This window comes from Chelonia mydas, chromosome 3 (assembly GCF_015237465.2).
Source record: "Chelonia mydas isolate rCheMyd1 chromosome 3, rCheMyd1.pri.v2, whole genome shotgun sequence".
NCBI lineage: Eukaryota > Metazoa > Chordata > Testudines > Cheloniidae > Chelonia > Chelonia mydas.
The window spans coordinates 121,227,296-121,245,253 of NC_057851.1; the positions used below are offsets into that span (position 1 = coordinate 121,227,296).

The 17,958-nt window shown below is 39.3% G+C and overlaps 1 protein-coding gene and 1 long non-coding RNA gene across 4 annotated transcripts in view; both read right to left on the bottom strand.

Moving 5' to 3' along the window:
* The window catches only part of PDE10A (phosphodiesterase 10A), a 572,670-nt gene that overhangs the window by 140,907 nt on the left and 413,805 nt on the right, over positions 1-17,958 (bottom strand). The window lies entirely within an intron of this gene.
* On the bottom strand, positions 9,123-10,376 carry LOC122465098. The gene is made up of 2 exons (XR_006289664.1): positions 10,331-10,376; positions 9,123-9,361 (listed from the first exon to the last, which is right to left on the bottom strand). It is a non-coding gene; the product is annotated as an uncharacterized LOC122465098 (long non-coding RNA).

A 17,958-nucleotide genomic window follows, 5' to 3' on the forward strand; every position in this document is an offset into this window, starting at 1 on the left:
AGGAAGAACATTACTGTTTGACATGAGTTTTCCTGCAGTATTTGTATGGCTACAAGGACTTTTAAATTCCTTCTTCTGGAAGAAAAACGTTGCTTTTTCGAGAATCCAAAACAGCCCCAACAAAAGGTACGATCTGCGCTGGGACTTCGTGTGACTTTTTTCCGGTTTATCTTGAATCTCAGTGTTTGGAATAGAGTGCCTGTTTGTGACATAGCTTTTGCTAGGTCCTGCAAGGACAACCTGATGAGCCAGTTGTCCAGTCAAGGGTAGATCTGGATACCCTGACACTTCAAATGTGCTGCTACTGCTCAAAGGCACTTTGTGAATACTAAAGGTTCCACAGATAAGCCAAATGGAAGGACCTTGTATTGGTAATGATGACCTCCTCCCACAACAAATCTTAGGTATTTTTGATGCAATGATCAGACTGAAATGTGAAAACGTACTGAAAGGTTGGAATAAAGTCTCAATAATGCTGTCAAGATTCCATGATCTGTTCCCTGGGAAGAAAGGGCAAAGAAAGATATCAGGCCAGTTGTGTGATTCTGGATCCAAGTGTGGATCCAAGGGTATCAACAATAGAGTGGTTAAGCGAAAAGCCGAAATGGATGCGACATATTTCGTTGGGGAACAAGCAGGGATCCTGGGGGCTTTTCATGTATCTTCAGGACAGCTAGGGAAACAGGTTTAGCCTTGTAAGGTTTCTTTATCTTTCCTGAACTGACCTCACTTCCTTACACTTCTTTTCTGTATGTTTCACTATTGAGGATAATGTATACAGTGTTGCATGAGGGAGGCCCGATCCAAAGGGTCCAAATGAGCGTGTTCCAGAGGCACAACATGATTAACCAGAGCCACCATGGTAACTGTGGATCCAGCAGGAATAGATGGCTTCAAAAAATCATCAGGTGCCTTTTAAGGCTTACACTGAGGTTTCAGTCATGGAACTGATGGCCTCGGATGGGGGCGGGTTGTGGAGTAAGGTGTTCCTCTATTTTGCAAAATGCATGAAGAAGGCATGAGAAAAACTGCTCCCGTACCACAACCAGTAAGATGCATTTGTCTGAGATTTTTGTTTTTAATTGGTGGGGGAAGAATGAAGAAAAACAAAGTCAGATGTCCCCTAACTACAGACTTTTTATCTGGGAGACAAAAATGATTGTCAAGCAGTTGATCTGGCATTTGTTCCTGAGGAATCTGTGGAATCCTGCTTGGTTTTGCCTCTTTCATTGCTCCTATTTCAAAATTTGGCTCTGCTATAATTGGAATCTTTCTTGATTAATTTGTTTGTTATACAGGCCAAATGAATGCTTCTTCCTCACAATAATTTCATCCCATCTTTAAAGTTCTGAGGAAGGTTTTTAATGTTTAGCTTTTTCAGATGATCCCAGGACCGTTTTTTTTAGAATCTTGCCAAATAGTCCACCCTTTCTTAATTTAGCAAATGAAAAGGTTTAGCAAATAAAAATTATTATAAACTTGCCAACCATGTAAACAGAGGAGTCTTTTCCACTATGTCCACTAGAGACAACTTCAAAGTAATCTATACCAACACCTTCTATGAAAAATGTGACTAAGGTGAACTTCTTCAAAGTAGGTTTGAAATTATTTTCTTTAGCATCTAACCAGTATCACTGCACCAGGAGAGACAGCACTTAAACTGAGCTGTCTGTGAGGAAACATACAACTTCCACATTTATCTTTATAGTTCTTGAGTCTTTTGACCTAATAGATTTCTCTTCAAGGAGTATTCCGATGGAATGACCATATCTGTGACGAACAATATTACTGCAGTATTATGTTTGGGATAGACACAATGTGGGATTTGGAATATTGCAATTTATAGCGTGGTTCACAGATTTACCTTCAGGATTCTCACTCTGAATGGGCAGTCTCCCCAAAAGAAAAATAGCTAAATAATACCTTATTTTTATTTGTGGTACATTGAATTGTCATACTAGATCAGGCCAATAGTCCATTTAACGTTCAGCCTCTGAAAGTGGCCAGTAAAAGAAGCTTCAAAGAAAAGTGTAAAAAAGGTTGACAGTAACAGTATTTCTGAGAAGATTCATTGTACTTTTATTAACTCTCCATTATCCCTATGTGTTGACTACTTTGAATCAAGGTTTCAAACATTTTGCAGGGAATAATTTAGCCTACTGGTCCTGGTCAAACTGTATTGATTGATAACTTGACAAATCCCATTCCACAGTTGAACTAAGAACTTCTGATAGAAAAAAACAGAACTTGATACCAGATTTCTTAGTTTTTTCTATATTTCATTTTTAAAGACCTTTTCCTGTCAACTTCTATGCTGCCATCTTCACTGTATTTTACAATATGTATAATGACTGCTAATATAAGCACTTTGGACATTAAAATGTCCCAGAAATTTATTCACAATGGGCATTGATACAGCTGTCATGGGTGAATGCTCACAAGCTAAGCTTTCTGAGGAAATGTGGTAACAAGGACATTGCTGGAAAACACTTAAGTCATTGTAGTATAAATCTTTTATCTGACTGGAGGACACATGAGAGTTTCCTACAGAGACATGCCTATGACAACTTACTAGTGTTTGTCCAGCTATAAGTTTAACAAGAGGAATAGGCAACAGGGAAAAAACACAGACGGTTCCTAATGTGTATGTATTTAACACATACATGATGACCAAAAAGGAAGTGAAACCACAACATCACTTCCTAGCTTATTTAAAGAAAAAGAATACAGAGAAAATTAGATACTAATTACAAATGTCAAATGAAGTAATCCTCTTCTTCCCGAAATAAGAATTTATTTTAGTGGTCATGATTACTCTGACTCAATATATAAGTGACATTTTATAGTTATTAGGAGTTATATAAACTGTGTTTTAATAAATGTCTACAAATGTTCCATAATGTGCTTAAAGATGGATGTGCCTACAAGTCCCTTGGAATAAACTTATCTCATAGACTAGTCAAGGAATACATACGACTGTGTGCACTCAAGTGTAGATATGTCAAAATGTTCATAATGAACGTTGAATCCACTTGAACTGAGTCTGTGTATGAGGATTACTATAACAGTATATTGTGAACCTCCTCCCCTCAACCAATAAAACCCAAGGCCCCCTGCTGCTAATTACTACTGGTGTCTTCAAGAGTAAAAAATCCCCGACTTTAATAGAACCATCAAGGTGTGCACATACACTGACAGAGTAACAATCGGATCTCATTAATGTAACCCTTGTCCTTCCTCACCCCTTCTCCCATCATTTCTTCCTCTCTCGCTGTCAATTCAAATTAGATTGTAAACAGCTCAGGAAAGAACCATGTCTTTGTTCTATAAAACACGTAGCACACTTCTGGCAGCTGAGCAAACAAATAATTAAAATCTAGCTTCATATTAAACTTAAAGATCCAAAAGTTATTTTATTGCTCAACATTGTTCAGGAATTTCAAATGGCAATAGATAACATGCATTCCCCTTGAAAAATGGTACTCTTTACAGATTCAATGCATGGATGCTCTTACAAGTCACAGTGGGATCACACACAAGATGTCACTTAGAGATGGTTCCAAGATCGTTACACAGCACAGTTGGGAAGGTCAGAATGAAACGACTCCACTCAGCATTGGAGCCATCAACATGAGGTACGTACAAAGTGTTATTACTACAGGGCTTGTGAGATGCCCTAGTGTTACAACTCAGCCCCAAGTACACCTTCAGCATAACTGACAAGGTCCATGAACAAAATTTCATAATAGACAAAGTTTTCATAGAAAGTAAATTTCAATGCATTATCAGATTCAGTTTGATCTACAATTATGGTGGCATTGGCTGCTGCTAGGGATCCCATCCCTAGGCCAGTAGTTCTCAACCTCAGGTATACGTACCCCTGGGGGTATGCAGAGGTCTTCCATCAACCTACTTAGATAGTTGCCTAGTTTTACAACAGATTACATAAAAAGCATGAGCAAAGTCAGTACAGACTAAAATTTCATACTGACTTGTTTATACCACTCTATATGTCATACACTGAAATGTAAGTACAATATTTATATTCCAATGGATTTATTTTATAATTATGTGGCAAAAATGAGAAAGTAAGCAATTTTTCAGTAATAGTGTGCTGTGACACTTTCTATTTTTATGTTTGATTTTGTAAGCAAGTAGTTTTCAAGGGAGGTGAAACTTGGAAATCAGACTCCTGAAAGGGGTACAGTGGTCTGGAAAGGTTGACAGCCACTGGCCTAGGCAACAAAAGCTTGCACACTGCACTCATAAAGATACTGCTCTGCTGTGAAATTGCAAAGTCTATGCCCAAATAATGGCATCTGGCATTACAGCTGGCATTAGCGCCAACCACACATCTACACTGGATAGCAGTGGAATTCACCAACAACAAATATATAAGCAACAGCAAATGGAGCTCACAACAAATGTGCATTTAGGAGCTAAACAGACTAAAAGAAGCACCTGTTCATGATTATTGATTATTTGATTGTTGATTATTTGAAGCAATGAGTTGGGTGGTGGATAGAATGAAAGAGCTGGGAATGAGCTGGCATATTCATGTCTTTTACTGGAGAGCTGCAAATTAAGATGCATTCATAAAACATGCTACTGTAGGTAACAAAGTAGTTTAATGCAGTCTAATTTGCATTTAATTGTCAGCATTTATTTCAATTTTTACAGTATAAAGAAGCGCACAGGATAACTTCACATTTATGTAATTTTACCTCTTCAAAGCATTAGAACTACTGATGGTCAGTAGAATCATAGAATATCAGGGTTGGAAGGGACCTCAGGAGGTCATCTAGTCCAACCCCCTGCTCAAAGCAGGACCAATCCCCAACTAAATCATCCCAGTAGGATAATAAGGTGAATTTCAATTACTCACAAGATAAAACAGGCTCTGAAATATTTTTTCAACAGTAGATGAACAGAAACTGGGCAGACAGACTAAATCTAGCCAAGCACACAGTATAGAATAATTAAATTCTTATAATCATCTATCTGACAACACTGCTAGAAATGATAGCTATAAAACTGATAGCCCTGATTCATCTAATACTAATTCCTCTGTTACAAACTATTTTAAAATTGATACACTTTGTATGTGCTTCATAGTCCTCTGTCTTAGACAAGCTGAATGTTTATGAAAAGCCTGAGTATAAAAGATAATTTACCTTAGTTGGCACTCTTTATTAAACGTCAGTCAGAGATGGAGAGAGATGTGGATACTTGCCTCTTCCCATAGAGAGACAAACACATCAATTTGTGGAGCATAATATATATATTACCATTAGCATATCTCCATGGAAAGAAACGAGTTTACGTTCAACTTCAGGTGTTCTGTGTTTCCAGGGAGATAAGTAAATGGCAATATTCACTGCATGATTCACCAACATATTTTTAATACCATATATGCAATATATAGAACACATGATCTGGATCTTTGCTGCATTTATTTTTCAATATTTGTAGCCAATATGTAAATGACAAAATAAATGCAGTGTTAATTCATAGAGTAATGACGTATAAGGCCAGAATAGACCACTGTGATCCTCTAGTTCAATTTTCAACTTTTTTCCATTTGTGGATCCCAAAAATTTTTTGAATGGAGGTTGGGACGCTTTTGGAAATCTTAGACACAGTCTGCGGACCCCGAGGAGTCACAGAAAACAGGTTGAAAGCCACTGTTCTACGGTAACAACAACATTTCACAGACCTCTTAGACCAGAGGTTTTCAAACTGTGGGGCAAGTCCCTCTGCGGGGGCATGGAGGAATTTTCAGGGAGGGGGTCTGGAGATGCCAGGCAGTTTGGGCCAGCAATGCCGTGGGGGGGAGGGCGCTCAGGGAGGAAGCCCCACCTCCAACCCGATTCACCTCAGCAGGACACCCCATGTGTGGATCAGTGTCAACATTGCTACACTGATTTCCGCTGCCAGCAGCCTCTGCCCCAAGAAACTGTCGCACACGCCTTCCCCCATCCTGAAAACCTGAGCAGGGAGGGGCAGGTATTGTGTCTATTTTTGTCTAGGCAGGGGGGCGCAAGCAAAAATTGTAACTCAAAGAGGGGGCTCAGCTCAAAAAGTTTGAAAACTGCTGCCATAGACATAGTCTGCAGACCCCCAGGGGACTGAGGACCACAGGTTGAAAACCACTGATCCAGACTGACATCCTGCATAAAACAGGTCACAGGACTTCCCTGAACTAAGTTCTTGTTAGATTTAAAGCATATCTTTTTTAAAAAAATCTGATCTTGATTTTAAAATTGCCAGTGATGAAAACCCACCACAGTCCTTGGTACGTTGTTTTAATGGTTAACTACCCTCACTGCTAAAATTTCCAACTTATTTCCAGTCTGAATTTGTCTAGCTTCAACATCCAGGCTTTGGATCCTGTTACACCTTTGTCTGTTAGATTGAAACCCTTCTATTATCAAATTTCCATTCCCTGTGTAAGTATTCATCAGCGTGGATAAAAATCAATGATTTAAAAAAAAATCTGATTTTATTTAAATTGGATTTTTTGATAAAATGCTTTTTGAGGAAAAAACCTATCTAAAGTTAGTTTTAATTAAGATACATTATAGCTCAAAGATATCTCATCATGGAATAGGGATTATAAATTCTAATTCTATAGTATGAGACAATACACCAGATCATCTATATAACGTGAATTTGGATATAACGCAGTCGCGGCCATGGATCTCAAATTTAAGTACTGTACAGTACAATTTTTTTGAGCATAGACGTGATAAATCGACCACTGAGTGCTCTCCTGTCACCTCTAGTACTCCACCAGAACGAGGAGCACAAGCGCAGTCGACGGAAGAGTGTCAGCTATTCACGTAGCTGAAGTTGTGTATCTTAGATCAACCCCGCGTGGTAGTGTAGACAAGCCCTAAGACGATTGCTGTAGGTCTAGAATGCCATTCAAATGTAATGTAATAAAAATGTACAAGTACAGTATTTATCTTTAGAAAGATGTCAAAAATGTCAGGCAAAAGGAAGGCTTAATCGGTGCAGGAGAAATTGGATGCTATCGAACGACTTAGGAATGGCGAAACCCAGACAATGATTAGCTGCGATATTGGCATTAACGAGTCCACCTTTCGTGGATGGCTAAAGAATGCTGACAAGCTCAGAACTTACATTCATAACCTGGATGAAGAGCATGGCCTTCAAAGAAAATGAGTCCATTTAGCGAATGATGCCCACCTTGATTCTGCGGTTTACACATGGTCTGTGCAAGAACAGCTGAAAGGCATTCTGATTTCTGGTCCACTTGTAGCCATGCAAGCGGAAAAATTCGACTGGGAACTTAATGGCGAATTCAGCAATTTTAAGGCGAGTTCGGGTTGGCTATAGCGATTTCAGAAAAGACACAGAATCTCTCAGATTGCAGTTTCTGGAGAAAAACGCTCTGCTGATGCCGACGCCACGCAATCATACCCTGCGAAGCTGAGGGAAATTTCACAGGCAAAGGGTTACTTAGAGGAACAGGTTTACAATGCAGACAAAACAGGAATTTATTATAAAATGTTGCCTGATAAAACCCTGGCTGTCAGAACAGATGAACATAAGAAAGAAGGATATAAACAGGCAAAAGATCGCCTTACTTTATTGTTTTGTGTGCATGCAACAGGCAAGCATAAATTAAAACCATTGTGTATTGGAAAGTCTCACATGCCTGGGTGCTTTCATCACCTAAATGTGAATTGCCTGCTGTTTTCATACTCCAAACTCCAAAAATTCCTGGATGATAAGAGAGATTTTTGAACAATGGTTCTTCATTGAATTTGTCCCTTCTGTGCGAAAGCATTTGAGGGTAAAACACTTAGAAGAAAAGGCCGCTCTTTTGCTAGACAACTGTCCAGCGCATCCTCCGGCCGAAAGACTCAGAACCCGTGATGGTATAATACGGGTTGAATAATTACCTAAAAACACAACTTCCAAAACCCAGCCGCTTGATCAAGGTGTTATCACCATTTTTAAGCAGCACTATCGACAGAACTTGGTACGACAAATGACAGAAAGCAAATTGTCTGTCACCGATTTTCTAAATAAGTTGATTATAAAAGACTTCTTTTACATTGGCGGCGATTCCTGGAATTTATTACACGCTGAAACGATAAACCGCTGTTGGATGGTGGGACTGAAAGAGTCGTTTGGCCACCCGCTCCTGAAAGAAAATGAAGAAAGTAGATCACAGTCTGTCGAGGAATTTGACTTCAAGGGATTTACAGAGGAGGAAGTTGGAAGAACAGACATGGAGTGGATGCAGGAGCTGTGCCAGCAACTGTCCAGGCTCGGGGTAACTGTTCTGCCACAAAATATTGAGTCCTGGATAAGAGGTGACGATGAAGCAGAAGAATTTTGTCCCGTTGCTGAAAGTCTAATGGATGACCAAATTCTTCAGTCAGTACGACCAAACAACATTCCAGAAGCTGAAGAATTGGCCTTCATCATGGAAGAAGAAGACGAAGATGAAGTGGACGTCGTTCCAACATCAACTGCGACCGTAGCTGGCTTAGAGACTGCTTTGAGATGGTTTGAGACGCAAGACGTTGAGCCTATAAAAATTATGCAGCTACATAGTCTTTTGCAGTTTGCTAAGCGGAAGCAGACAGCAGCAAGAAGCAAAAGCAACTCACCGACTTTTTAAAGAAAAACTAGACTAGTTTATTGTAATGTCTACTTTAAATCTCTAATAAAGCAACACTTTTTTTCTCGTTTATTGTTTCCTTCAAGTAGGAGTTTATTTTCTAGGGTTTTCTATACTTTATGGATGTGACATTTACTGTATACAGTAATTTCATTTTAACGCGGTCCCCGCTATAACACAGTACTTGGCATGGATCCCAAATCTCATGTTCTAGTGAGGGTCCAGTGTATATTCATGTAATGTTTAAGAAAAGTTTTGTAAATGATTTCCAATAGTTTGGGGACCTTATCTTATGGGGTTCCAGGGGCTTCTGAATAGATTATTCAGGTTAATTTTTCTATCTACCCAATAGGACTCAGTGCTCAGTCTAGAAGATACCATCAGAGATGCTTAGTTTTGCAGTTCTCAAATTGTGGATTTGTATCTCCAGAGATAACATGCTTGTGAACAGCAAAAATGTTTAAAATAAATATATTGAGGTGAGAAATAACTGGCCTCAACCCTATTGTCACGCTGCAAATCTGTGTACACAGAGTCAATCCCTTATCTCTCTCTAAAAGTGCAAAGTTTCAAAAAGTTCAATGAATAGAAGATTGCTGGGGACAGAATAGATCCACACAAGGAGAAGAAGTCTGGAGATAAATGTGAGAAGGGAGGGACAGGCAGTAGAAACAAAAGTGAAACTGTTTGAGCAGCATATTCCTGAAGTCTTGAAGTCTTTCTGAGTGTAGGCTTCATTGATTTGAGATCTACCATACTATTCTCTCACTAGAAAAGGAAAACCTATAATGGCAGCAGGCCGTAAAAGAGACCCAGTTTGGGAATAAGACCCATTCAAGAAATACATGTTTGCTGCTGCTGTTTTAAAGAAAGCACACCAGCGAACTGGTGGAAGCCACTTAAGCACTTGGATTCAGAGACTGTTGAAGTGATAATCTCACTTTTAACAGCAGTAGCTTCTTCTGCCGGTGTAGAAAGAATATTTTCTTCCTTTGGACTAATTCATTCCAAATTGAGAAATCGTTTGGGACCTGAAAAAGCAGGAAAGCTTGTTTTTCTTTACCAGATTATGAACAAATTGGAAAATGAAGGTGAAGATGACTGAGTTAGCTGCAGAAGCCAATGTTCTAAGTTTTTCATGTTGACCTGGCTGACATAGTCGTTTTAATTTTTGTGGGTTTTTTTAATTTCATTTAACTATTTTAGTTAAAAACTATTATAACAAAAACAAACCTGATTTTAAAAAACTTGAATGTTTAACTAAATTCAAAAATTCATATGCTTGTTTTGTTAAAATATTATATGTTTGCTGTTGAAGAAAAAAATCCAGAATACCTAACGTTGTTGTTTTAGTTTAATAAAATAGTCTAAATGTCTGTCTGGAGATGTTCTCCTCCTAATACAGCATGGCAAGAAAATCCTCCAAATAATAATTAACCTGTTGAATTGGAGATAGTTCACCTCCCAATGATTTCATAAATATCTGCTTCAATTACCTTTGGTAAATGAAATAACCAAACAATCATTCATTTTCTGATATAGCTGTGACACTAGTCTGAAAAGTTTTCAAAATAAATCACTTTAAAAATGTATAGTGAGTACCTTCTAAAAATGAAACCTCCATCTATCTTTGAGTTGTGAAGAATATGTATTAAAGTTATAACAATCAACAAGAATGCACTTTTATGTAGAAATCCATGATTAAATCAAGTCTTCCTGACTAGTGATTTAAATCAATTTGATTTAAATGAAATCCACCCTGGTTTCACAGACTGTGATCACGTCATCTCTTAACCTTCTTTTTGATAAACTAAACAGATTGAGTTCCTTTCACTAAAAGGCATGTTTTCAAATCCTTTAAACATTCTTGAGGTCTCTTCAGTTTATAAACATCCTTCCTCAATTGTGGGCACTAGAAATGGACACAGTATTCCAATAGGTTTCAGAGTAACAGCCGTGTTAGTCTGTATTCGTAAAAAGAAAAGGAGTACTTGTGGCACCTTAGAGACTAACCAGTTTATTAGCTCACGAAAGCTCATGCTCAAATAAACTGGTTAGTCTCTAAGGTGCCACAAGTACTCCTTTTCTTTTTAGTATTCCAATAGTGGCTGCTGTAGTGTGAACAGAAAGTACAGTACAAAGGTACAGTACAAAGATAATATAACCAATTGTACTCCTGCTCCATATTCCCTTGTTTATACATCACAGGACCATCTTACCCTTTTGGCCACAGCATCTCACTGGGAGCTCATGTTCAGCTGATTATCTACCATAAGCCTAAGTCTTTTTCACAGTCATTTCTTCCTAGAAGAGAGTCCTCCATCCTTTACGTATGGCCTACATTCTTTGTTCTTAGATCTATAACTTTACACTGGTCATACTGAAACACATACTGTTTGCTGGCATCCAGTTCATCAAGCAGTCCAGACTGTTCTGTATCAGTGACCTGTCCTTTTCATTTTTTACCACTCCCACTCCCAGTGCACTGGACGCACAGTGATCATTGTATGGGTAACTATTCAATATATTGTTTTACCTTCATCATTTAATATGTGGTCCTAGACTTTATTTACTGGACACCATCCAAATCCTGCATTGCATACAGAATTATTAATTTCTTTGTGGACTCTTCTGCGGTGTTCCTCACCATAGCATCCAAGATCGTCAAAAATATTAACGAATTTATCTTCAAAACATAACTCTGAAGTGTGGAAATGATATTATTATCCCATTTTACGCATGGGGAGCTAAGGCATAGAGGAATGAAAGCTAAATTTGTCAAGTATCCAGTAGTCTGGAGTGCCCAGTGTGCAATCCCTATGGCCTGATCTTTCAGAGTATTTAGCATTGTATAGCACCTTTGTATGTTCAGAGCAGTGGTCCCAAGTTGCAGCTGAGTGAGTGCTCAGCACTTCTACAACTCTGACTCCAAAAGTTTCAAATTGCACAACCAGAAAATGAGAAACACAATTAGTGGCCACTTGTGAAAAGTTTGGCTTGGGAAATGCAGGGACAGAATCCAACTCCCCAGGGCAGCATTCAACTCCCTTAACCATGAGACCATCTTTTCTCTTCCTGCAATCCCCTGCCTTAGTCACTATACAATTTCCAACTGCTGCAACAAATGAAACAGTGGTCCCATATATCCGTGGTTCTCAAAGCCAGTCCGCCGCTTGTTCAGGGAAAGCCCCTGGCGGGCCAGACTAGTTTGTTTACCTGCCGCATCTGCAGGTTCGGCCAATCGCGGCTCCCACTGGATGCGGTTCGCCAGGCCAATGGGGGCTGTGGGAAGTGGTGCAGGACAAGGGACATGATGGCCACCCTTTATAGTTAACAGTTCCTCCACTATGCAACCCTGATTCATCCCCTGATAGAAGCATACAAAGGCATAAGAGGATTCAGTGATTGATAGCTGAAGTTAGATAAAGTCAGACTAATTTTTAACAGCAATAGTCATTTACCATAGGAATAATTTACCGAATGATACTGTGAAGTCTCCATCATTAAAAGTCTCTAAATAAAGAGCGAGCGTCTTCATATAAGATATGTTCTAGCTCAGGGGTTCCCAAACTGTGGTACATGTACTACTGGTGATATCTGAACTTCATGTTCCATCCATTTACTTCATAACATTTTTTTAAGGTGATACATGAACCAGTGAAGTTTGGAAGCCTCTCCTCTAGCTCAACCAGAAGTTAAGGGCTTGATGCAGGAAACACTTTGTACGGTTTTATGGCGTCAGTTATACAAGAGGTCAAACTAGATGGTCTTAAAAGGAACCGTCTTCCTCACCTTAATACTTATAATGGGGAAGGGAAGGAATGGAGATACATAAGGAAATAAGGAAGAGGATTAAGGGAAGGAGAGGAGTGAAGGAGGATAGAAAGTGAATTATTTCTCTCTCATAATGTCACGTTGGCATGTGTGACACTGCTTGGGGTATCTGAAATGCTATTGAGTCAGTTACATAGTTCAGTATCCTCACCAGCCAACTTTATTATTTCCAACTAGAAGGAAGCCATTTTATAAAGCAGGGTATGCTCACAACTTTCTTTCTAATCCTACCAATCTTCATGGTACCTTACATTTAAGAGAAGACTCCCCAGATACTTCTGAAAATTATAAATGGTAGGCTTGAGCGATAAACTGTAAAGCTCACAGTTACTATCCCAGTGCCAGTATTGTAAGTGGAACACTGCCCAAACAATTCACATATTCACTGTTCATTTTTGGCAAGTATTCATGCTTGTTGGTATATCCTGGGAACGTAAGCACAGCAAGGCTGCATCAGGGTGAAACAGCATGCTTTCAGCATCAATGAAGCATGAATACAGCCTAAATATAAAACATGGAGGTTATTAACATGCTGCCATGTCATTTCCTTTTGCACAGTCTGATGAGGTATCAGAATTGCAGTGAGTTATGAAATGTTGCTACTAGAGTAATACTCCCACTTTTTGAATATATTTACTGCTCTTTCATATACACGGTTTGGAAGTACGTCATTAACCTGCTGAACAAACTAGTATTAGCAACTGGACGGTTTGAAGCTGTAGAGCTCCCAAAATAGGCAAACCCTCCATAGGCTCCTTCCTCCTATTTTTACAGGCTGATAGCAAACTGCCAGATTTTTAGCACACACATACACTGATACAAGAACATTCCTGCTAAGTAGAAACATTTGGCAGTTAGCTACCTTTCACACATTAAAAGTCTGTGGACAAATTGCAAATGACACATCTCTATATTGCATCATTTAGCAAAAAGTTCTTCCAAATAAAACCTTTAAAAATGTAGGCTGTACAAAAACCCAGAAAGTAAATGAAGGGAAAACAAAATCATACCTTACTTACTCTATAACCATACACGTTTGTTTTACCCTTTTTATTAACATGCCCACAACACAGCAGAAAAACAATTCCCTTTTCATACCATACCCACAAGTACTGAGAAATTACCTACTTCCTATTGGTAACAACCCATCAATTACTCTCAAAGACTCGCTTGCGTAGGAAGGGAGATTGGGGTGAAAGGAAGAGATTAATGTAACAGAAGTCAGAGTAGTGTACTCTAAAGTTGAACATTATAATGTGAGGTATTGCAAAAGAAACAATTCCCATTCTATTTTGGACCATGGAAGAATTGTTTGTCATGATTCAGCACTGGACAGATTTGCTTTTAATATAAGCCTAAAGGACTAGTGGACAAATTCTCTCTTTTGTGCAGAAGACAACCTCAGGGTTTGGGAATGATTGAGTCTTTTGGTGCAGGTCCCAAAGTTTTATAACAATTAAAACACAAAAACTGTCAACATCACATGTCAAAATATTCAAAGTAAATATCCTTCAATAGACCTATGAGTCTATGAATCTAAATCAAACTCCAAGTTCTCAAGCAGCATTTTTCTTTCTTTGCCTATCTGTAAATTTCTATTATCACTGAAGGAAATATTTTTCTGTCAGTTTGTATGTGTATGGAGAAATTGATGTTTACTGACATTTACCATTAAAAATCTAATCCTTTCAAGTCTAGGTGTAATGTAGCTGAGTCTGGATGGCATAGTTGCCCCTCCTTCTGGGAGATTACCTCTGGAAGAAGAGGTACATATATATTGGCAGATGAATGGACAGATTCACTGGGGCTGAATATCAGAACTGATTATCATGGCTGAATACTGTCTGAGCTTCCAGATGTCCCTTGGTACCAGCGGGATAGGTAGGTTGATGAATATTATTCCTGGAGCCCAGGGGATCAGAAAGGCATTTGACAGAGATCTTGGGATCTGGCACCCTCTGGAACAGAACATGTGGCATTTTGTGTTCTCATTCTTTGTAAATAGGTTTATAATTAGGTGATCTCACTTGTCATATGTCCGTATGATGGTGTCTTTGACCATTCATGGTCATTTGCAAAATGTTTGCTGCGGTGGTCTTCCAGAATATTCTGCAGCCTGGCTGCAGAAACAGAATTAAAGGCACAACTGTAAAATATGCGAAGGAAAGATAGTACAAATAGTTAGAGGCCAACATGGCTCTTTCAGGAGCTCCTTAATTACCTCAAAATCAAAAAGGAATCCTACAGAAAGTGGAAATGTGGACAAATTGATAAGGAAGACTACAAAAGAACAGCACAAGCCCGTAGGGACAAAATCAGAAAGGCAAAGGCACAAAATGAGTTACACGTAGCAAGGAACATAAAAGGCAATAATAGATTCTTTAAACACAGAAGGAGCAAGAGAAAGATGAAGGAAAGCATAGGTCCTCTACTTAGCAGTGAAGGAGAGCTAGTACCTGATGATATCAAGAAGGCGGAGGATATCAAGAAGGTGTTTAATGCCTATGTTGCTTCAGTCTTCATTAAAAAGCTTATTGGTGACCAGATACTCAACACAATTAATATTTACCAAAATGGGGAAGGAACACAAGCCAGAACAGGGAAAGAGTAGGTTAAAGAATATTTAGATAAAAGTTAGATGTATTAAAGTAGGCAGGACCTGATGAAAGTCATCCTAGGGCAGCGTTTCTCAAATGCGGCCACCGTGGCCGCATGCAGCCAGCCAACAGGGGCTTTTCTTGTAGCAACAGGCTTCTGGGTGGTGACTGGGGTGGGGGAAAGAAGTGGCTCCTCCCCTGGGGCTGCCAGCAGAGGTTGGGCCCTGCCCACCTCTGGAGCCACAAATGCCAGAGGAGCAGGAAGCCGGTATGAATTCCCCACCTTCCTGGGGGCAGTAGCGGGCAGACTTCCGGCTTCAGCCCTGGGGTGGCAGGCTCTGGGCATGTGGCAGTGGGTTCAGGTGCCGACCCCAGGCTCACAACCCCAAACGTTGCCCCGGCCCGTGCTGCCTTCCCCAGTCCCCCGTCAATTCCCCCATTGCCCCTGCTGCCTCCCTATCCATCTCCCCATTTGGACTTAATTTGTACCCTGGTTTGCTGGGGATGAGTAAGTCTGCTGTGAAAAGTGATATTCGTATATTTGGTAATATCACTTTTCAGTACCTCCCAGCTAGCTAACAGACTTACTAGCTAGCAAGTCTAAAAAATAAAGAAACCAAAAAAGCAAAAGAAACAACAACAAAGACAAGAACATGCAAAGCACCTTATATGTGTTTCTATTCCGTTTAGGTTCAGTAAAGAATAGAGACAACCATACATTATTTTTATTATTGAGTCTGCAAACAAAACCCTACATAAATAAATTACAATGATTTGGACATGTACATGTGCATATTTATTTTTTTCCCTAAAATTAATTAAGTATTTTAGGAAATATTGACAGAGTTGGTGTCTGCATTCTGAGGCCACAAAAGAATCTGTTGTGAGAATCCCTATCCTAGGGTTCTTAAGGTAATAGCTGAAGCAATCTTAGAACCATTAACAATTATCTTCAAGAACTAATGGGGTATAAACTCATGGGGTATAAGTAAAGAGCCAGAGGACTGGAGAAGGGCAAACAAAGTTCCTATCTTTAAAAAGGGAAACTAAGAGGACCTGGAGAATTACAGGCCAATCAGCCTAACTTTGATGCCCAGAAAGGTACTGGAACAAATTATTAAACAATTATTTTGTAAGCTCCAGAGGATAATACAATTATAAGAAATAGCCAATGATGAATTTTTCAAGAATAAATCATGCCAAACGAACCTAATTTCATGCTTTGACAGGGTTACTGGCTTAGTGGATAGGTGGGAAGAAGTAGATGTGAGATATCTTGATTTTTGTAAGGCATCTTTGACACAGCCCCATATGATATTCTCATAAGCAAACTAGGGAAATGGGGTCAAGGTGAAATTACTAGAAGATGAGTATGCAACTGGTTGAAAGGCCATACTCAAAAGAATAGTTATCAGTGGTTTGCTGTCAAACTGGCAGTGGATATCTAGTGGGATCCCATAGAGATCAGTCCTGGGGCTGGTACTATTCAATGTTTTCATTAATGACTTCAAAAATGGAGTGAAGAGTTTGCTTATGAAATCTGAAAATAACACCAAGATGGGAGGGGTTGCAAACACTTTAGAGGACAGGATTAGAATTCAAAATGACTTTGAAAAATTAGAAAATTGGTCCGTTAAGAATAGGGCTGTGGCTTTCTCCTCTAAGCAGGTGGTTAGACATCTAAAGATCTCAATGTTGCTCAAGAATATTTAAATGAGCACAGAGCCTCATCGATCTTAATATTAAATAAAGTGACAGCCTTCAAATAGAACACCTTCTATTGTTGTCTGTACCTCCGTAGGCATGCCAGAAAACCGTAACCTTCAGGGTCTCCTGTTAAGAGATGGCCATGGAAACTCCGAGACAAGAGACTTAAATTCTTCCCTGCTGTGATGATATTTGTCTATGAATTTAGAAGCACTGTCCCAATTCAAATAATCCTATTTTGAAGTCGCTTCTAACCCTATCTGTGACACTCTGTACCTCAAAGCAGCACCCTGGAACCCTCATATTCCCCACTGTGATATGATTATGACAGGTTTTGTACAAAGTGTGCCTTGTGAGGGATCATTTGAGACATCATGATCTGTTGAACATTACCATCCAGTTGAATTATGTGTGTTACCATTGTATCTGAAGTTATGAAGTTTTGCTATGTGTGTGTTACTGAAATATGTTGAAACAACGAGGAGAAGTGGGTTTTAGCCCACGAAAGCTTATCCCCAAATAAATTTGTTAGTTTCTAAGGTGCCACAAGGACTCCTCGTTGTTTTTGCTGATACAGACTAACACAGCCACCACACTGAAACCTGAAATATGTTGAGAGTCTGAGAGATAACCACAGCTAGCCTTTCAGTGGCAACAAAGGAGAAACTAACACCCTCAAGAAAGATTTACATTCGGCAATGTGTTGCTGGCCCATTAAGGAGAATCCGCTCACTCAGTAAACCGCTCCTAAAGCACTTAGACAATGGGAATTGCTTAACTCAGTAGGAGACATAGAACATGTGATCCCTAACTCCATGTTTAAGACAGTATCTTTCCATGCTCATGGATTGGGGAGGGGAGGGTAATAAATTGGAGTCTGATATCAGCCCAGGGCCTCTCTCCTCCCCCTCCTGCTCTGAAAGCAACAAGAACATTTAGTAGAAAAGACCTTGCACTGAAGAGACAAGTCCCAGCTGAGCACAGAATTAAGCCTGTGTATTAAGAACTGTGAATTGCTTACAACACCTAGTGGGGTGAGAAACTGCTTGATTCAAATCTTGCTTAATCTGAAAAAATGTAGAATTTAGACTGCAATTTTATTTTTATTTCGTATGTAACCAACTTTGGCCTCTATGCCTACCACTTATAACTAAGGCTAAG